General features: G+C 35.6%; 1 protein-coding gene and 1 pseudogene across 7 annotated transcripts in view; both read left to right on the forward strand.

The window, feature by feature from the left end:
* FAF1 (Fas associated factor 1) overlaps window positions 1-22,405 on the forward strand; it is a 667,255-nt gene that overhangs the window by 361,730 nt on the left and 283,120 nt on the right. The gene's annotated exons all lie outside the window — the stretch shown is intronic.
* LOC143674259 (peroxisomal biogenesis factor 3 pseudogene) lies at window positions 1,976-12,543 on the forward strand (annotated as a pseudogene).

Consider the following 22,405-nt stretch of genomic DNA (forward strand, 5'->3'; position numbering starts at 1 on the left):
TCATAGCATTTTCTTTTAATCCTTTTTACTTTTAAGTAGGTGGTAATGTCCCCAGTTTCATTTCTGAGTTTATTTACATCCTCTCTCCTTTTGTTTTGTAAATCTAGGGAAAGATTTATCCATTTTGTTGATCTTTCAAAGTACCAACTTTTGGTTTCATTGATTCTCTCTATTGTTTTTCAGTTCTCTATTTCATTCATATCTGCACTAATTTTTTGTTATTTCTTTATAACTTTGGGTTTTGTTTGCTCTTCATTTTCTCGTTCATCCAAGTGTGAGGTTAAGTTATTGATTTAAGATCTTTCTTCTTTTGTAATGTAAGCATTTATAGCTATAAATTTCTTTGCTGCATACCTTAAGTTTTTATGTATTTTGTTTTTGTTTTCTTTCACAAAAAGATACTAAAACCAGCACTTGGTGGTGTCATTGGACTTTAACCATTCCTACAGGTATATAGTGAGAGCTCATTTTAGTTTGGAATTCCATAATGACATATGATGTTCAGTAGTTTTTCATATGCTTATTTTTCATTTGTGTATCTTCTTAGGTGAAGTGTTTTTTCAGATCTTTTGCCCACTTTTATTTGTTTTCTTATTGTGTATTTATCAGATAAATGTTTGCATAAATATTTTCTCCCAGTCACTCTGTGGTTGTCTTTTCATTCTCTACAGTGTGTTTTGCAGAACAGAAGTTTTTAATTTGAGTGAAGTCCAACTTATCAGTTTTTTCTTTCATAGATCAAGCTTTTGGTATTGTATCTAGAAAATCATTGCCAAACCAAAAGATCACCTAGATTTTCTCTGGTGTTATTTTATGTGTTCTTTATGCATTTTATATTTTTGTCTATGATCCATTTTGAGTTCATTTTTGTGAAAAATAAAGGGTCGTTGTTTACATTCAGGTTTTTGCATATCGAAGATGTTGTTCCGGTACCATTTTTGCTAAGATCATCCTTTCACCATTAAATTGCATTTGCTCCTTTGTCAAAGACATTTGACTACATTCATGTACGTCTGTTTCTGAGCTGTCTATTCTGTTTCGGTGATCTATTTGTTCTGTGCTACACTGTTTTGATTATTTTAACTTTATAGTACTTCTTAGACGTGGATAGTGTTAATCCTCTGACTTCATTCTTCTTCTTCAATATTGTGTTGACTATTCTGAGTGTTTGACTTTCTGTATAAACTTTAGAATCAGTTTTTCAGTATCCTCACAGTAACTTTATAGATTTGATTAGAATTACACTGAATATATACATCAAGCTAGGAAGAACTAATATCTCAATATCTTAACATCCTATTTGTCTTAAATCCATGAACATGGAATATATCTGCTATTTATTTAGATAGTCTTGGAATTTTTCATCTTGGAATGAATCTTGGAATTTGGGAATTCTTTCATTTGTATGTGTAAACCCAACAGTTTTGTTCGTTTTTGTTGGTTTTCCGCATATGAATCTTGTACATAATTCATTCATTTTATATCTAAATGTTTCTTTTCTTATTTTCTTTTTGGTACTACTGTAAATAGTATATTTTTAAATTCACCTTCCAGTTCATTTCTGGTATATAGGAAAGTATTTGACTTTGTATATTAATCTTGTATGGTGCAATTTGTCAGTAATCACTTATTAGTTCCAAGACTTTTATTGTTTATTTAGGAGTTTCTACATAAGTAGTCAAATCATGTTTAATAAAGACAGTTTTATTTCTTATATTCTAGTTTATGGTTTTTAAAATACTGCTTTCCGGGCAGTGGGCGGGAGGCGGAGCCAGAGTCGAGGAGGAGGCGGAGGCGCTCCTGCCGGCTGGGCCCACGCCTATGGCCGCGCTGACAACCCGTGGAGACCACGGCCGTGTTTCGGGAGCGTGCAGGGCAGCTCAGAGGCACTCCTCCAGGTCACTGCCAAGACCGAGGCCTCCTGGTGACCCTTTGCCCGAGCCAGCACCCCAGAGCTCCACATCCCAGGCTCAAAAATGCTGTGGTCCGTGTGGAATTTGCTGAAACGTCACAAAAAGAAATGCCTGTTACTGAGCACGGTGATCGGTGAACAATATATCCTGTGAAAATATGGACAGAAGAAAATCCGAGAAATACAAGAAAGGGTTGCTGCAGAGTACATTGCCTAAGCTCGATGGCAGTCCCACTTGGAAAGCAACCAGAGGACCTGCAACGTGAGGTGCTGTCCATGCTTCCAATAGAGAGGCCTTAATGCAGCAGCTCAACTCTGAGAATCTCACAGCTCTGGTGAAAAACAGGCCTTCAATCGTGCTAGAAATGTGGGAGGACCTGAAAATGATAAGCTTCACAGGAAGTATCGTAGCTATATAAGTACACTTATCTGGTCGTTCTTTTGCTGGTTCAATTAAACATAATTGGTGGATACATTTACCTGGATAACACAGCAGTTGGTAAAAATGGCACCATAGTTCTTGCACCCTCAGATGTCCAACAGCAGTATTTATCAAGTATCTAGCACCTCCTTGGAGATGGCCTTACTGAATTGATCACTGTCATTAAATCAAGCCATGTGGAACATTCTAGGGAGTGTTACTTTTAAACATTCTTTGTCCCTTTTGGACTTGGAGCAAAAACTAAAAGAAATCAGAACTCTCGTTGAGCAGAAAGCCTGTTCTCCCTGGGTGGGTGAGGACAGACCAAGATCTTTCTTGTGCTGTTGTATGAAGGCAGATGAAGAGCCCCACTGGCCGTTCAGGTCTGTGGACTTTCCCCTAGAGAAGCCACCATGATTATACTCCTCAGTGAAACTAGAGACATGCTGGAGAGTGCAGATTTCAGGACAGTGTTGAACACTGCCTAAACCAAGGCTTTAGTAGGCTTCTGGACAACATGGCCGAGTTCTTCTGACCCACAGGACAAGACCTGCAGCATGGGAGCTCCATGGATAGTCTTTCCAGTGTCAGCCTGCCTTAAATGAAGATAATTCCACTCATAAATGGACAGGTGCATTCAGTGTGCTGTGAAACACCCAGTCGTTTTGTTCAGGATTTGCTGCTGATGGAACAGCTGTAAGACTTCGCTGCCAATATGTAGGAAGCCTTCAGTACCCCCCAGCAGCTGGAGAAGTAACCTTTCTGCAAAAGAAACTACCATCAGATTAATTTACTTAAAAAAATACAGTGAATCGACTATCCATAGAGTAACAATTTATTCCCAAAATGCCTAATAAAAAAATATTCTGAATCAGATTCTTCATTTCATAATGAATTTGGTTTATTTGACATCTTGATTTTTTTTCACTCATCGACAAGCCTGTTTCTTGGGCATATGTAAGTGAACACAGAGTGCAAATACTGAATTGTTAATAGTTTGCTACAAAAGGGATATCAGTTCCAAACTGACTGAAAACTAATGTAGATACTTTTTTTCATGTGAAAAGAAGTACGGTATACTTGACATTAATACTGAACAAATCTCTATTTAGGAAATGGGCCTAGAATGTGTGAAGTATGAAAAAAATGCTATTTAATTACTCCAAAAGTTCACAAGACTGCAGTAAGCAGGAATGAGTTGGACTTTTCTCCAGGCAGCATTCAAATGAATAAATTATTTGTCTCAAGTACACCTTGATGGGGGACTTTTCTTTATATGGAAATCAGTGAATTGTGATTAAGTATGAGCAGTTGCTTTTTCTTTGCTATTGTAAAGAGCCTTTTAAAATTACACTGACATAGGGGCTAAAATTGTGCTGAAGCTGGCTACTCCTGGCTCTTTTAACTACATAGTTTTATTCAATTGTATGTAAATAATTTTAGGAGTTTTCTTTCTATTGATTTGGGATAGAGTCAGATCTTATCACAATAAAATATTTTAGTAAAAAAAATACTGCTTTGCTGCTGTGTGTGGTATGGATCGCAGAAGGCAAAAGTGAAAGCACAGAGAGTGGTGAGGTAGTTATTGTAATAATTCAGATGAAAGATAATGGTTAGCTTGTTTCGATTATGTATTGGAAGGTGTGGATGGTGAGAATAAGGGGAAAATGAAAGATAATTCCTAAATCTGATTTGAGTAACTGGATGGTAATGCCATTTGTTGAAATAGGGAGGGCAAGGTTTTAAGGATGGTTTAGTTTTACTGTGTTACTTTATCATTGTTAGATGTCTGAGTACAGACACAGATACCCAACATGAGTTGGACAATTCTTATGATGTTGTTTTTCTTATCTGTAAGGTAGAAATTAAGCCATCTATTTTACAGTGTTCTTAGAGGGTGTGTTAATGTATAATGTACATGGCTTTTAATGGTTAGTTGAATGAGTGAAAAAATGAATGAAGTTGATATTCAAGGAGGCCTAATAAGCACACCCTTTAAAAAAATTTAACTGTCTTCCTTTCCAAGGTAATTTTGTTGTCGCTTTAGCAATTACAAAAAAATGTACTGTGTTGGTTGTCATATTTGGTAGATAATGAATCTAGCATGAGAAATACATTTTAAAAATAGAACTAGTTTTACTTTATCAAATTGTGCAGTTCTTTGCCTTCCTCCTTGTGTTTTATTCATAAAAATGGAGAGTTTTGTAAAATGTATTGACTACAGGAAAAGAAGATTCCCTTTAACCCTGGTCAGACACTAATGAACTTTCCCTTAGATATATTCTTCACTTTGCTTGACTCATGATTTAATAAAAATGACATTCAGATTTCACTAGTGTGCAAATCCATATTTACCCTTCCCCTACACACTAGCCTATGAGGCTTAATGCTGTTTGGATTTAGGAAAGATTAGGAAAACTCTTAACAGTTTTTAGATTTTGTATTATGGAATTTCTTAAAGGGATTGGGGCGGTAGGATGTAGTTAAAACTGACTGGAGTAAGGGAAGAGCCTGAAGTCAAGTGCTGTAAAATAAATATTACACTGTATTTATACTACAATGGATTATGTCAGTATTTCTAATTTTTGCCCAACTGAAAGATGCAAAATGGGTTTTAATTTTACACTTCCTTAATTACTGGTGAAAGTAAGCATTTTTCTTTGTTTATTGACTTATCCTAATGATAAAGTTTTTTTTAAACCATTGTATTCACACATTGTAGAAACCATCCAAAGTATACAATCAGTAGCTCTCCATATAATCACAGAGCTGTGCATTCATCAGTACAATTAATATGAGAACATTTTCTTTGCTCCTAAAAGATCCCATACCTCATATTGCCCCCTTTTATTTTTTTAAATTTATTAATTTTAAAAATATATACTCTCTCATTGTCTCAGACTCCTCATCATAGAAATAATATCTGTGAAGTGTTTTGAACATGTTTTGTTCATACATAGTAAGTACTATCTGAATGCCTGGTAAATGAATACATTAATAAATTTTGTTGCATATTGAGTGCATGTAATTCTTTATCCCACTAGGATCTCAGTATCTTTTGTAAAACTTTATGATGCAAAGATATGTTACAGTCAAATGTTTATGTCTAAAAATGAACTCTGTATAAGTGTTTTAAACCCAGGGTGATAATTAAATTGGAAAGAATGTCTTTAAAAAAAATTTTTTTTTAGCCCAATGACTTTGAGCTAAAGCAGTTTCTGTACCTACAGAATATAATGCCTAGACCATGCTCTTGCAGTCAATAAATTATTGCTAATCCTCTTTGTCTTCCTAATTCCTTACTGATATCTTTATTTATTTTTTCATATTGTATCATAAATATTTGTTTCTTGGTGATACCCTGACAGGACTGTGAGTTCCTTGACAGCAAAAATATTATATATTTATGTCTTTCCATCTCTTAGGCAGAAGTTGCAAACTTGTAGCTGCAAAATTGTTTTGTCTGACAACCAGTTTTGGTCCCAGGGTGTTTTAAATTTGAATTGGTTGCTAACATTTAAAAGTAGGAGATTTCACATTTAAAAGCATAATAAATGAAAATAGGCTTTTGAGGGGTTAGGAAGATATTGCCTGTATTTTAGAACTTCACCTACTCTTTGAGACCAAAGGAAGAAAGATTCATTTTGTCCAGAACCTAAATTTTCAGTACACGTAATCTTAACTTGTCTGGATAGAGCATTTAAACAATCTAAACACAAGGAGCCCAGAATAAGAATGAGAGCCTCCTGTGTAGTTTAATGTAATGCCTGAATACATCCCATAGTATATTAAGCAGATAATCAAAAAGTAGTGGCAGAATCCCTTGAGGGATGGGAGAAAAAATATGGAACTATTAAACTTTACCATTGGGGAAACCCTGAATACTGTATCAAACATTAGGGATAACCAAATCAATAAGTTAAGCCCTTGACTTGCCCTTGCTCTTGTGAAGCTCATATATAAAGAGGGGAAGCTTAGCCTACTTATAGTTATGCCTAAGAATCACCTCCAGAGGACCTCTTTTGTTGCTCAGATGTGGCCTCTCTCTCTCTCCAAGCCCAACTCTGCCAGTGAAACCATTACCCTCCCCCCACATGAGACATGTAATCCGTGGATGAAAGTCTTCCTGGCAACCTGGGATGAATCTGGCCCTAGCACTGTGGAGTCAACATTGTCATCCTGACCAAAAGGGAGAAAAATGTAACAAATAAGATATCAGTGGCTGAGAAAGTTCAGATTGAGTTGAAAAGTTGCTCCAGAGGTCACTCTTATGCAAGCTTCAGTTAGACTTGCTACTATCACAGATTGCCAAACCCTAACCAAAACCTTTCCTGCTAATCCTAAAGAACATCTAGGTTATTATGTAAGATTCTACAAAGGATCCATGCACTAGCATACCTTTTCAGAAACTTTCAACCTCTAGATGGGTCCCTAGACCAGATAAGCCCTGAAATGCAGAGGGGCCAGCCTTTCCAGGACATGAATAGTTCCATCCCCCTATCCTATATTATCAACAGCCCCTTCCAACTGAAAAATATAGAATGGCCATAGCCCAAATACACCTAAAAAGTGGGAGAAAGATCAAAGGTGATGGTGGAATTATACTGAGAAAGTCAGGTTTAATAAATGAGTATGAGTGCTGAATCAGTATATTAATAGTTCTTTTAGTCTCCAGTACCTCGGAGCAGCTAGAAATGAAAACCAAAAATCTGGAATTGTAACCCATACCAAACACTGAAATCTCTTCTACAACTAGTTGTTACAATGTACTTTGAAATCTATTGCTTTTTTGTATATATATTATTTTTCACAAAAAAGAAAAAAAGAGAGAGAAGAAAGAGTATAATAGAGAAAACAGAATTTAACAGATTAATATGAATTCTGAATCAAAATATTGATATTTCTTTTGGTCTTCAGTGTCTTGGAACAGCTAGAATAAAAAATGAAAAATCGTGGAACTGTAACCCATACCAAACTTTAAAATCTGTTGTATAGCTGCTTATTAAAAGGTACTTGGAAATTTATTGCTTTTTTGTATATATGTTATTTTACACGATAAAAAAATAAAAAGAATGAGCTTTTATTGGATGTGATTGCCAGGTTGCCACCATTCTCAAGGATAGACATCAGATTTATGCAGTACTGGAATAATGTAGTGAAATATGACAAAATGTAAAATATGATCAAATGCACAATGGCAATTCCAAATGCCATTTATTTTGGAATGTGGGACAATATCTATTCACTTGAGCAAAAACATACGAACAAGACCCAACTGTGTTTGAGGAGAAGGTATCTTTGATCAGAATCTATGAAATACCTTTGAGTTAGCCTTCAGTATAGTAAACTTTACTAATTTGTACCTGACAGTAACTTGGAACTTAATATCATTTAGTCTGGTTGCACTAAAGTTTGACCCAAATCTATGAAGAAACAGTTAGCCAAATAAGTCAACAATGTGGATAATGTTTCTGGAGGGGTATGGGGAGTGGGAAAATATCTGAAAAAGATATAAACTTGTTTTAGTTTTAGTTTTTAGGAAGGCATCATATTACAGTAAAAAAGACAGTGTCTCAGGTCCCATAGATTTCCTTATGAACTTGCTTCTGCTACTTCCTTAGAGAGTTTGGACCCTCAGTTGCTTCATCTGTAAAGAAAGAATAAAAGATTCATTGAAGGTGATGGTGAGTATTAGAGAATATATATATATATGTATGTATATATGTATGTATGTATGTTAAACACCTCGCAGAGCCTTTGCATTTCATGTTTTCTCTGCTTGAAGCACTGGAATTTGCACCTTCTTTTCTGGTTTCATCCCATCTAAAGTAGACAGTGACTGGTAGGCATCTAATATCACCCTTCATAGCACTTCTCTAGCTTTGAAATTATCTCTCTCTCCCCCACCCATGTACATACTGTAGAATGAATGTAAGCTGCACGAAGGCAGGGACTTTGTCTCTTTCAGTGAATATAATAAAATAATAACTTTAATAGTAGGCACCCAATACATATTTGTTGATTGGCTGGGCAACTGAATGAATGTTCATGAATTATTGGCACTCAGTGAATATACTTGTTAGACTTAGTTAAGTTTATCTGTTCCTCATAAGTCCAAAGAGAAATTCTCCTAATGCTATGTTAGTACATAATGTATCTTCTCTAACAAAAAAAAAGCATTTTAATGCCACCCTAATTATGTGTGTCTCCAATTTTAAGATTAATAAAGAGATGATCTCCTTTCTCTAAGGATATATAAGCATTCTGTATTTAATTCTCACTTCTCTTCTCTGGTCCCATCTGACTTAGTTTTCATTCGTTCATTTCATAGTTAGTCATCTCATTTACCTCTTTTTAAAAATCCTCTAACAAGTGTATATGTATTGTAAATAACTAGTAACTTATTTTCTCCTCTAATTAGATTGAGTTTTTTAAAGGAGTAGAGAGGTCTATTCCCAGAGCATCCTGTCCACCCTGCTCTTTCTTTGGTGTATTGTAATCACTTAAGTGCTAGAAGCCTGATAAGTAGTTTATTGACTCAATAAGGGATTGGAGTTTAAAAAAAAAAAAAAAAAGCACTGTGACTATTTACAAAGTATTTAAATGGCTACTAATAAAATTAGGTAACTAGAAAGAATAAATAAGAAAGAATCTGAGATAGGTAGTGATTATAGCATCCATTACATCTATCTCTTTCATCTCTGCTCCTAAACTAATAAATACATGAATGTTTCAGGGATCTTGGCCCAAAAAAGGAGTTAATTTGGAATCATAAATTAAAAACTGCAAGGTGTATAGTTAACATTTATTATGGTGACATCTAAATAATTGCAGTTACTTTTAGGTATCTGTTTTATGAAAGAATAAATGAAATTCATGAATAATTAGACCCTAGCTTACATAATGTGACAACTATTATTATGTAAGTCAAATTACATTTTTATTTATATATATACGCAACATACAAACACATTCTTATATGAACATTTCATTCTTTGTATATAATCGGTGACTCACAATATCATCACATGATTGTATTCATCACCATGATCATTTCTTAGAACATTTGCATCACTCCAGAAAACAAAAGAAAAAGAAACAACTCATACATACCATAACCCTTACCCCTCCTTCTCATTGACCACTGGTATTTCCATCTACCCAATATATTTTAGCCTTTGTTCCCTCTATTTTTTTCTCTACCTATAGTATAATACTATACTAGTATTTCAATCTACTCCATTTATTTTCCCCTCTTTTTTTTTTTGGTGCATGGGCAGGCACTAGGAAATGACCTCGACTCTCCAGCACAGCAGGCGAGAACTCTGCCACTGAGCCTCCATTGCCCTACTCAATTTATTTTAACATTTGTTCCATTTATTTATTTATTTATTATTTAAAATTTTTTTTAATTTTTTATTTTTTGCATAGGCAGAGACCAGGAATCAAACCCAGGTCTCCAGCATGGCAGGCGAGAACACTGCCTGCTGAGCCACTATGACCCAGCCTGTTTGTTTATTTTTAATCCATATGTTTTACTCATCTGTCCATACGGTAGATAAAAGGAGCAGCAGGCACAAAGTTTCACAGTCACACAGTCACATTGTAAAAGCTGTGACGGTGGCTCAGTGGCAGAATTCTCGCTTGCTATGCCAGAGACCTGGGTTTGATTCCCTTTGCCTGCCCATGCAAAAAAAAAAAAAGAACACCAAACTTACATTTTTAACTAAAGATTATTTGACTATCTTGAGTATTTAATGATCATAATATAAGCCTACTGTTGCTGTTCTTTTCCTCAAGCAGGTAACCTTTACATGTATTCTATTATTTTTCCTCCAGTTTAGAGATACTAAGACATATAGTTTCAGTTGACAACTGTCAGGCTACTTTTTTTTTTTTTCCATGATGGGGCAATTTTGTGCCCACTTTTATTATGCCTACTTGATGCAGAGAAAGTGGTTGCAATCACAAAACACAATGATGATGAACAATGTGCCTGGCAGTTTTCTTCTGGGAGTTTCTTCACTGTTTGAGCTGACCATGGTGAGCCTGTTGGCTGGGGTTCCAAAGTATTCTTGCACCTTAAAGAAGAGCAGACAGGCTACTTAGAGGAGAGGTGGGTCAAACAAGTGGTGAAGATGCACTCACAGTTCATAAACTATCCCATCCATCACTCTTTATCTGGAGAAGAAATGAAAGAAGGAAATCAGTGATGATCAGTGTTCTAGTTTGCTAGTTGCCAGAATGCAATATACCAGAAACAGAATGGCTTTTAAAAAGGAGAATTTAATAAGTTGCTAGTTTACAGTTCTAAGGCCAGGAAATTGTCCAAATTAAAACAAGTCTATAGAAATGTCCACTCTAAGATGTCCAGGGAAAGATACCTTGGTTCGAGCAGGCTGATGATGTTTAGCATTTCTCTGTGAGCTGGAAGAGCACATGGCAAACATGGTGGCATTTGCTGGCTTTCTCTCCAGGCCTCTTGCTTCATGAATACTTTTTTTATTCTACAGATTTTATGGAGTTGTATTTACAATACCGTATATTGCATCCAAAGTCATACAATCAGTGTCTCACAATATCTTCACGGAGTTGTGTAGTCATTCTCACCATTTTCATAGCCCCAAAGAGAAAAATAACAGATAGACATACAAAAAGAAAACCCAAAACATCCGTATCTGTGACCCCTCCCCTCATTGTTGACTCCTAGTATTGGCATGGTACACCTGTTACTGTAGATGAAAGAATATGAAGATATTGTTATCTGTAGTCTATAGCTTGCCTTAGGTAATTTCCCCCATATACAACTGTGTTATTAAGTTGTACCTTTATAATAGTTCATGCAAGAACTTATTTATATTTCTAGTGTAATTCATGACATACAACCTTTGTAGTAGTTGATGCAAGAATTTATTTATATTTGTATTGTTAACCAGTGATATATAACCCCTTTCAACCAAATTCAGCTACAGTACAGCACTATTACTTATAATCCCAGAAACAAGTTACCATCACCTCTATCCATTCCCAAACAATTAAGTTCAACCTTTATAACAATTTTGTACATAGAAGGTAACTGCTCCCCCTTCTCTAGTTTCTGTCTATCTCTGGATACTCTGTGTTCTATGTCTTAAGATTCTGAGTTTACAAATTCTAGGTCATATTAGTGAAATCATATAACATCTGTCCTTTTGTGTCTGACTTATTTTACTCGGCATATGTCCTCAGGGTTCATCCATGTTGTTGCATGCTTCAGGACCTCATTCCTTCTTACTGCTACATAATATTCCATTGTGTGTATATACCACAATTTGTTTATCCACTCATCTGTTGATGGACACTTGGATTTTTGGCAGTTGTGAATAATGCATATGGACATCGGTATGCAAATGTCTCTTTCTGTCCCTGCTTTCAGATCTTCTGGGTATATACTGGGTTGTGAAATTGCCAAGGCATAGGGCAACTTGATGTTTAGTTTTTGAAGGAACTTCCAAACTGTCTTCCACAGCAGCTGTACCATTTTACATTCCCAGAATCAGTGAATAAGTGTTCCTGTATCTCCACATCCTCTCCACCATTATAGTTTTCTGTTTGTTTAATAGTGGCCATTCTGGTAGGTGTGAGATGATATCTCATTGTGGTTTGGATTTGCATTTCCCTAATAGCTAATGAAGATGAACATCTTTTCATGTGCTTTATTTAGCCATTTGTATTTCTTTTTTGGAAAAAATGTCTATTCATATTTCTTGCCATGGTATAATTGGGTTGTTTGTCCTTATATTAGTGAGTTGTAAAATTTCTTTACATATACTGGATATCAAACCTTATCAGATATATGGCTACCAAATATTCTCTCCCGTTGGGTTAGCTGCCTCTTCACCTTTTTGTCAAAGTCCATTGAAGCACAGAAGTGTTCAGTCTTGGAGTTCCCATTTATCTATTTTTTCTTTTGTTGCATGAGCTTTGGGTATAAGGTCTAAGAAGCTACCTCCTATCTCTAGGTCTTGAAGATGTTTCCCTGTATTTTCTTCTAGGAGTTTTATGATGCTGGCTAATATTTGGGTCTTTGATCCACTTTGAGTTACTTTTTGTGTAGAGTATGAGATAGGGGTCCTCTTTCATTCCTTTGGATATGGTTATCCAGTTCTCCCAGCCCCATTTTTTTTTAATTTTTTAATTTTTTAAAAATATAACAATAAACACAAATATTCTTAACATATGATCATTCTGTTCTACATATATAATTAGTAATTCACAATTTTATCACATAGTTGTATATTTATCATAATGATCATTTCTTAGAACATTTGCATCAATTTAGAAAAAGAAATAAAAAAGAAAACAGAAAAAAATTCATACATACCATACTCCTTACCCCATTGATCACTAGCATTTCAATCTACTAAATTTATTTTAACATTTATTCACCCTTTTATTTATTTTTATTCCATATATTTTACTCACCTGTCAAGAAGGTAGATAAAAGCATCAGGCACAAGGTTTTCACAGTCACGCAGTCACATTGCAAAAGCTATATCATTATACAGTCATCTTCAAGAAACATTGCTACTGGAACACAGCTCTACATTTTCAGGCAGTTCCCTCCAGCCTCTCCATTACGTCTTAACTAACAAGGTGATATCTATTTAATGTGTAAGAATAACTTCCAGGATAACCTCTTGACTCTGTTTGGAATCTCTCAGCCATTGATACTTTATTTTGTCTCATTTTGGTCGAGAAGATTTTCTCAATCCCTTGATGCTGAGTCCAGCTCATTCTAGGATTTCTTTTGCATGTTGCCAGGAAGGTCCACGCCCCTGGGAGTCATGTCCCACGTAGAGAGGGGGAGGGCGATGAGTTTGCTTGTTGTGTTGCCGGCCCCATTTTTTGAACAGACTATTTTGTCTCAGTTCAGTAGATTTGAGGACCTTGTAAAAATCAGTTGACCATAGATCTGAGGCTCTCTTTCTGAATTCTTAGTTTGATTCCATTGATCAGTCTGTCTGTCTTTGTGTCAATATCATGCTGTTTTGACCACCACTAAGGCTTTATTTATAACAAGCTCTAATGTCAGAAAGTGTAAGTCCTCCTGCTTCGTTCTTCTTTTTCAGGATGTTTTTAGCTGTTTGAAGCTACTTTCCCTTCCAAATAAATTTGATAACTAAATTTTCCAAGTCTGTAAAGTAGGTTCCTGGAATTTTGACGGGGTATTGCATTGAGTCTGTAGATCAATTTGAGTGGAATTAACATCTTAACATTTATCCTTCCTATCCAGAATGTCTTACTATTTATTTTTGTCTTCTTTGATTTCTTTTAGCAATGTTTTGTTGTTTTCTGTGTACATGTCCTTGATTAAGTTTATTCCGAGATGCTTGATTCTTTTAGTTGCTGTTGTAAGCAGATTTTTTTCTTAATTGCCTCCTCAGTTAGGTCATTACTATAGACTAGAAAAACTACTCATTTTTGCATAATAGTCTTGTATCCTGCCTCTTTGCTGAATTTGTTTATTAGCTCAAGTGGCTTTGTCATAGATTTCTCTGGATTTTCCAAATATGTGGTATTGTCATCAGCAAATAATCAGAGTTTTACTTCTTCTTTTCTGATTTGGATTTCTTTTTTTTTTTTTTCTTGCCTAATTGCTCTAGGTACAATTTGTAGCACAATGCTGAATAACAGTGGTGACAGTGAACATCCTTGTCTCATTCCCAACCTTAGAGAGAAGGCTTTCAGTCTGTCACTGCTGTTGGTTGTGGGTTTTTTAAATATGTTCTTTATCATATTGAGAAAGTTTCCTTCGATTCCTTTCCTTTTGAAGTGTTTTTGTCAGAAAAGTTTCTGAATTTCGTTGAATGCCTTTTCATCATTAATCAAGATGATCATGTCAGTTTTCCCTTTTGATTTATTAATGTGTTGTATTACATTTTTGACTTTCTTGTGTTGAACCACCCTGGCATGTCTGGAAAACCCCACTTGGTCATGGGATATAATTCCTTTAATGTGCCGTTTGGATTCTATTTGCAAGTATTTTGTTGAGAATTTTTTCATCTATGCTCATTAAAGAGATTGGCCTATAGTTTTCCTTTCTTGTATTATTTTTATCAGGTTTTGGTATTATAATGATGTTAGCTTCCTTCAGTGAGTTAGGTAATGTTCCTTTGCTTCGTTTTTTTGGGAAGCGTGTGAGCAGGAAGGTATTAGTTCTTCTTGGAATGTTTAGGAAAACTCCCCTGTGAAGCCACCTGGCCTTAGGCTTTTCTTTGTAGGAAGGGTTTTAAAAAATTTTTTTTTATTGAGAAAAATCTTTACACACAGACTTTCTATACATGGTGCATGATCAGTGGCTCGCAATATCATCACATAATTGTGTATTCATCACCATGATCATTTTTTAGAACATTTAGAGCTCCAGGAAAAGAAATAAAAAGGAAAAAAAAAAAAACTCATACATACCATACATCTTACCCCTCTCTCTCATTGACCACTAGTGTTTCCATCTACCCAATTTATTTTACCCTTTTCCCCCCTATTATTTTATTAATTTCATCCATATTTTTTACTCATCTGTCCATACCCTGGATCTAAGGAGCATTAGTCACAAGGTTTTGCAATCACAGAATATAATACAATTACATTATATTGTAATGTTGTAATGTTATAATGTTACAATATAACATTGTAACTGTTATATCTTTTTATAATCATCTTCAAGAATGTAGACTACTGGAACACAGCTCATCAGTTTCAGGTACTTCCCTCTAACCACTCCAATACACCATTAACTAAAAAGGGATATCTATATAATGTATAAGAATAACCTCCGGGACACCCTCTTGACTCTTTTTGAAATCTCTGAGCCACTGAAACTTTATTTTTTCTCATTTCTCTCTTCTCTATTTTGGTCAAGAAAGCTTTTTCAATCTCTTGATGCCAGGTTCTGGCTAATCCCAAGATTTCTGTCCCACATTGCCAGGGAGATTTACACCCCTGGGAGTCATGTCCTATATAGGAGGCAGTGAGTTCACATGTTAAGTTGGCTTAGAGAGGCCACATCTGAGCAACAAAAGAGGTTCTCTGGGGATGACTCTTAGGCCTACTTTTAAGTAGGCTTAGCCTGCCCTTTACATGAATAAGTTTCATGGGGACGAACCTCTAGATTGAGGCCTTGGTCTGTTGATTTGGTTGTACCCTGTAGGGAGATTTTTGATGACTGATGGAAACTCTTGTGATTTATTTTAGAAGTTTTCTATTTCCTCTTGATTCAGTATAGGTTGTTCATGTGTTTCAAGGAAATTGCCCATTTCATCTATGTTCCCTAGTTTGTTGGCATACCAGTTTTTCATAGTATCTTCATGATCTTTTTCATGTCTTTGGGGTCCATGGTAAGGAACCCCCTCTCATTTCTGATTTTATTTATTTGCATCTTCTCTTTTTTTGACTTTTGTCAGTCTGGCTAAGGGTTTGTCATTATTGTTGATCTCAAAAAAACAACTTCTGATGTTATTGATTCTCATGTGTTTTGGTTCTCCAATTCATTTATTTCTACTTTAATATTTATTATTTCTTTTCTTCTACTTGCTTTAGTTTTAGTTGCTGATCTTTCTCTAATTTCTTCAGTTGTTTAGTTAAGTCTTTGGTTTTAGCTCTTTCTTCCTTTTTAATGTAGGCACTTATAGCTATAAATTTCCCTCTCAGCACTGTTTTCGCTATATCCCATAGAGTTTAATATATTATATTCTCATTTTCACTCATCTCCAGATATTTACTGATTTCTCTTGAAATTTCTTCTTTGGCCCACTAATTTTTTTCTTTTTTAATTGAGATATATGTTCACAAACCATATAATAATCCAAAGTATACAGGTTCACAATATCATCATATAGCAGTACATTCATCATCACAGTCTATTTGTAAGCATTTTTGTTACTCCAAAATAAAAATAAAATTACTAAATATTAGATAAAATAGAATAAATAAAAGTAAAAAGAACACCCAAAGCATTCTATACCACCATATCCCCTCTATTGTTTATTTATATTTTGTCTTTCTTTTCTTATTCATTTGTCCATACACTAGATAAAGGGAGTCTCAGTCACGAGGTTTTCACAATCATATGTTCACATCTTAAAAGCTCTGTAGTTATGCAGTCATCTTCAAGAATAAAGGCTATTAGATTACAGTTCAACAGATATTTCCCTCTAGGTACGCTGATTAACCAATAATTGAAAAGGGATTTCTATATATTGCGTAAGATTAATGCCCCGAATGACCTCTTGACTCTATATGAAATCTCTCAGCCTCTGAAACTTTATTTTGTTTCATTTCTCTTCCCCTGTTTGGTCAAGAAGACTTTCTCACTCCCATATTTCCCGGGCCAGCTCATCCCCAGGAATTATGACCCACTTTGCCCATTTAGACCCATAAGGAAGAGGTCAGGACTTACTGATTTTTTTTAAGAGTGTGTTGTTTAATGTCCATATATTTGGTCTGGCTCTTCAGTGGTTATTGATTACCAGCATCATTCCATTATGATCAGAGAAAAGTGCTTTGATAATTTCAATCTTTTTAAATTTATTGAGATCTGTTTTTTTCCCCTAACATATTATCTACCCTAGAGAATGTTCCCTGAACACTTGAGAAGAATGTATATCCTGGTGTTTTGGAATGCAATGTCTGTTAAGACTGATTCATTTATCATATTGTTTAGGTTCTCTTTTTCCTTATTGATCCGTTGTCTGGTTATTCTGTCTATTGAAGAGTGTAATGTGTCCAAGTCTTCCACTATTATTGTCAAAACATCTATTTCTCCCTTCCATTTTGCCAGTGTTTGCCTCATGTCCTTTAGAATACCTTGATTGGGTGCATAAACATTTATGATTGTTTCCCCTTTTATTAAAATATAGTGTCCTTTCTTGTCTCTTATGACATCTTTGCATTTAAAGTATATTTTGACTCATGTTATTATAGCTACCTCAGTTTTCTTTTGGTTACCACTTGCATGGAATACCTTTTCTATCCTTTCACTTCCAACCTATTTATAATTTTGGGTCTAAAATGAGGTTCTTGTAAACAGCAAATAGATGGATCATCATATTTTTAAATCCATTCTGCCACATCTGTGTCTTTTCATTGGGGAGTTTAATTGGCTAACATTCAAAGTTATCACTATAAAGGTATTCTAGAACTTATCATCCTTTAGTTTTTATTTGTCAGATCTATTTTTTTCTCTCTTTTTATCCTTTAAGTTACCCTGATTAATACTCTTCAATTCTGTACCCTCCTCCAGACGTCTCTCTCCTGTCTTTTTTTTTCCCAGCAGACAGAGCCCCCTTTAGTTTCTTGCAGGGTAGGTCTCTTATTAACACATTTTCTCAATGTTTGTTAATCTGTATAAATTTAAAATTCTCTCTCATTTTTGTAGGACAGCTTTGCTGAATAAAGAATTCTTGGCTAACAGTTTTTCTCAGAATCCTAAATGCATCAGACCACTGCCTTCTTGCTTCCATTGTGCCTGATGAGTAGTCAGCACTTCATCTTATATGGCTTCCCTTCAATATAGTGAATCACTTTTCTCTTGCTGCTTTCAGAACTCTCTCCTCTTCAGTATTTGACAGTCTTACATGTCTTGGGTCTATTTGGATTTATTCTATTTGGAATTTGTTGGTTTTCTTTTATTTGCATATATATATCTTTAGTAAGGGTTAGGAAATTTTCCCCAAGTAGCTCCTCAAATAATCTTCCTAGCCCTTTACTCTGCTCTTCTCCTTGTGGGACAATAATAATTTTTATATTTGTGTACTTTGTGTTATCCATCATTTCTTTGAGATCCAGTTTGAATTTTTCCATCTTTTTCACCATTTGTTCTTTTCTGCATTCCTATTCAGTTGCTCTGTCCTCTAACTCATTTATTCTTTCTTCTCCCTCTTCACATTTGCTGTTTGTGTCTCTACTATATTTTTAATTTGTTATTCTGTATTTTTCATCTCCATAACTTCGGCTATTTTTCTGTTTATTCTTTCAAATTCTTCTTTATGTTCTTCTAGTATCTTCTTGATATCCTTTATCTCCTCAGCCAACTAACTGAAGTTATTCAGTAGATGTGTTTGAACATGTTTGATTGGTTGTTCCAAATTTTGTATCTCTCCAACTTTTTAATTTGATCATTTGGTTTGGCCATATCTTCATGTGCATTGTGATTTTTTGTTGATTTCTTGGCATTAGATTATCTTGATAAGGTTATTTTGAAAGTTTACTTCCCTTGCTCATCTACGATTTTGCTTGGGTTTGCATTGAAGGTCCCCTTTCGTACTTGGTTTGTTAATGATTCTTATCCAAACCAAGGCCAGGACCTAATGCAGAGGGTACAGCTCCTTTTGAAAGGCTGTTAGAGGCTAGACAGAAAAACAGCTTACCATACTGTACTTTCCTAGTCTTCCCTGCAGATGGCATTCTCTGGCCACTTCTTCCCCCAACCCTGCCTCTTCCCTAACTGTGGCAGCCCACTGAGCAGGGACCTGACCAGGCAACAATCCAGTCAGTACTGCAGGCCTCCATGCACACTGGAAGCTGCCAGCTCCAGGGCAGTGGATGGGCACTGTGCACCACCGCTAAGACTCTGTTTGTATGCACAATGGATCTGATGATTACCAGGCTCCCACATGGAAAGACCTCCAGCTACAGGACCTAGAGGTTCAACTTCCCTGGCCCGCAGCCAGCCCAGTAATGCACTGCTTTTTGCAGGCTCACCAGACACATGGGGAAAGGGTTCCTGGCGCTGGAGTGCAGCTCACTTTCTTGCCCCTCACTCACTGTTTGTGCGGTCATTGGGTCTCTGGTTCTCCGTGGAGAAAGGATGGGTGTAGCAGGACCAATGTGTGTCTCTCTCAGTGGCCAAGTGTCAGATCAGAACTCTGCTCTACATCTGCCTCCCTAAGGGGGGAGTCCCCAATACTCCCCCAAAACCAGGCATCCCCAGCAGCCTGCTTCAGGGATAAAGGGTACATACTGGGTACCACAGCAAAGTCTCTGTGCTTGGATAAAATGAGTCTGCTGGTTCACATATGAACTCCAGACTTTGGGACTGAGAGGGTTAACTCTCCCAACTGGCTGCTGAGATGAGAGTGCACTGTGCCTTAGCCATCCCATACAACTGGCATGCCTAGGTGGACCTTAGGTGTGGTCCCAATTGAGTACGCTTACTCCATCATCCCAGTCGCAGACTGACCACTTTTTCAACTAGGTCTTCTCTATATAATGCAGCAGTCCTTCTCTGGTTGCCCAAATCCTGAAACTGCTGTCCTGGTCATTCTCTGCCTTTTGTCTAGTTGCTCCATGGTGGATGAGTGAGCTCTGCCTATCCTATTCTGCCATATTCCTCGAAGTTGTCAGCCTACTTTATTTTTATTTTTTTTATTTTTTGCATGAGCAGGCATCATGAATCAAACTGGGTCTCTAGCATGGCAGGCGAGAATTCTGCCCCTGAGCTACCATCACAACACCCTGTCAGGCTACTTTTAAAATAACATTATCTTAAAAGTAATTTCTTATTCAGCCACAGTATTTCTACTTTTGTATTTCAAGGAATATAAAGAAATAAGATTTAGGTGAAGCATTTAAATATTTAGTTTTAGCAATAGTATGTTTTTATATTTTTCTTTATTATCTACTTTCTTAAGTTGTCTTAATATGCTGCTCTATAGGGTAGTTACTATCCACGTGTGGGAATTTTGATTTAGATTAATTAAAATTAAATAAATTTAAAATCCTCTACATCTTTCACCCTAACTACATTTCAGGTGCTCAATAGCTGCATGTGCTTCATGACTATATTGTATAGCACAGATACAGACCATTTCTGTCATCATAGAAAGTTCTACTAATGCTGGTAGATATACATACTTCCTTACCCTTTATTTGGCCATATTATACATTTTGTTTGTAATTTAAAAATTAATATGTCCTAGAAATGCCAATTCTGGTAACTTCCTGAAATCTCATTTCCCCAAATGGTTGTTTATCAACGATATATTTAAATCAATATGTTCTTTTCTCCCGTTGTTTTTCCATCTAAGATAGTCAACTTCTAACAATTTCACCATTATTTAAAACTCTGAATTCTATAATGAATGTATTTAAGTAAAGCCTCTAGTATTATTTACTCTTAAGACAGCACCACATATGACAGTGTCTCTGTGTGCCTCTTTTACCATATACAATAAAAAAAATACTTATTAGATGGTGATTTTTTTCTCCCTTTATCTTATTAAGTAAATTATATGGTCCTTTTTTATGGAAGCCTCCATAGTTAGAGATGTAAAACAGCAATTTCTTGGTTCTATAGCATGACATAGTTCAGAGCTGAGATTAGAGAAACCCCGTAGAGTTGTTAATACTTGAGGGCATCCCCAACTAGAAAAGTATGTGAATTTAGGCATGGGAGGAAGGAAGGATCTGCTTTAAATTTAGTGTAGGGTCACTGAATCTTAATGATAGATTAAACAAGGGAGGTAGAATAATGAATAGGGGTATGCAGTGTATAGCACTAATACCAGAAGTCCATGGGTTGTGGCGGTTTTTTAATGTCCTTTCCCATATGGTTTTGAATAGAGTAGGTTATGGCAGGGATGAGCTAAGGAATAGCTTTGTTAATGAATAAATAGGAGTAATTTTTTTTAAAGCAGGAAAATTCAGGCATTTTATTTGGAATATTTAATGAACTGTGATTACAAAAACATTATATTTAATGAACTGTGATTACAAAAACATTTTTTGATCTTCATAATAGATTAAGTGGTAATGCTGAGGTAGGTATTCCTGGTATTTTCTTTTTAAAAGAGATATATCTACATTTCAGGCCAGCCCTGAGAGTAAAACACTTGGGTTAGAGTTTTAACTGCCCTACTTAGAAACCAGTTGTATGAATTTCTGAGCATTGGTAGTTAACAATGCTTAGGTTTTGGTTTGCCATATTAGACATTGGTTCATAGTGTCAATTCACTTTGCTAAGTTATTAGTTAAATTGTCATTTGGAACCAGTTTCCAAATCCATATCATTCACCTAAAGTTAACTAGGTATATAATTTTTGTGCCTATACTCATAAATTTGCTCTGGGCCAAGGCAGCTACTTTCCTTAACATATTCTCCCTGCCCTCCAACTCACATCCACTCCACATCTGTCAGAAAGAGTAATGCTGAAAACTGTTCTTGGAAGGTAACAAGTTAAAATCAGAAAATTTTATCAGATGCACTTTTAAATATCTCCCAAGGCTGTTATTTGGAGGAGCTTACTTAATGTTTCCTGAAGGAAAGGGTAAGTGGGTTGTCTCTGGTGCCTTAGTTAAGCAGAGTAAAGAGAAATGTAACTCTCCTGACTCCAGGGCCTCAAATACAAACACTGGCCTAGTTGTTCCCAAACTTTCTCCTTGATGTGAGTGACTTGAATGGTTTATTTTCATTTGATGAGCCACACCCCCAGGCCACTTTAGTATTCATGGCAGACCCCAACACTAAGTCCCTTTGTTGTCTTTGTTTTTTGCATTTTTTTGTTAAGAAGAAAAGATAAAATTATGAGACCTGATTATAGAAAGAGGTTCCATTGCTAATGGTTCCCACCACTTTTTTCAGCATCTCAGAGAAAGCCAAAGGCCTGGGCAACAGAAACCAGCAAAGCAAACATAAACATGTCTTACCATCAGTGTGGTGCTACCAGATTGGGAAAGGATACAACGTCTTCCTCAAAATATAAAGATGATTCTTTGCCAAAAATGATATCACTGTCAGCATTTTTTTAATTTTAAAGTGATGGGCTTTTTTTTTTGTTTTTTGGTAAGGAAAAGAAAACATTTTTCAAAAGGAAAAAAATGGATTAAGAATTTTAAAAATCTTCATTATCGTCCTGACTTAGGTATTTACTAACTAAATTACATTTAGGCAAGTAGCTTAATTCTTCTGCGTGCCTGTGTGTGTATTTTAATTCATGTGAAATCAAAGAAAAAGACAATGCAATTCTATAAAAGGAAAAATTGTCAGAATGTATTCGCAGCATTGCCTCACATCTTCCTCCTTATAGATGCAA

This window comes from Tamandua tetradactyla, chromosome 2 (genome assembly GCF_023851605.1).
Source record: "Tamandua tetradactyla isolate mTamTet1 chromosome 2, mTamTet1.pri, whole genome shotgun sequence".
In the NCBI taxonomy this organism is placed as follows: Eukaryota; Metazoa; Chordata; class Mammalia; order Pilosa; family Myrmecophagidae; genus Tamandua; species Tamandua tetradactyla.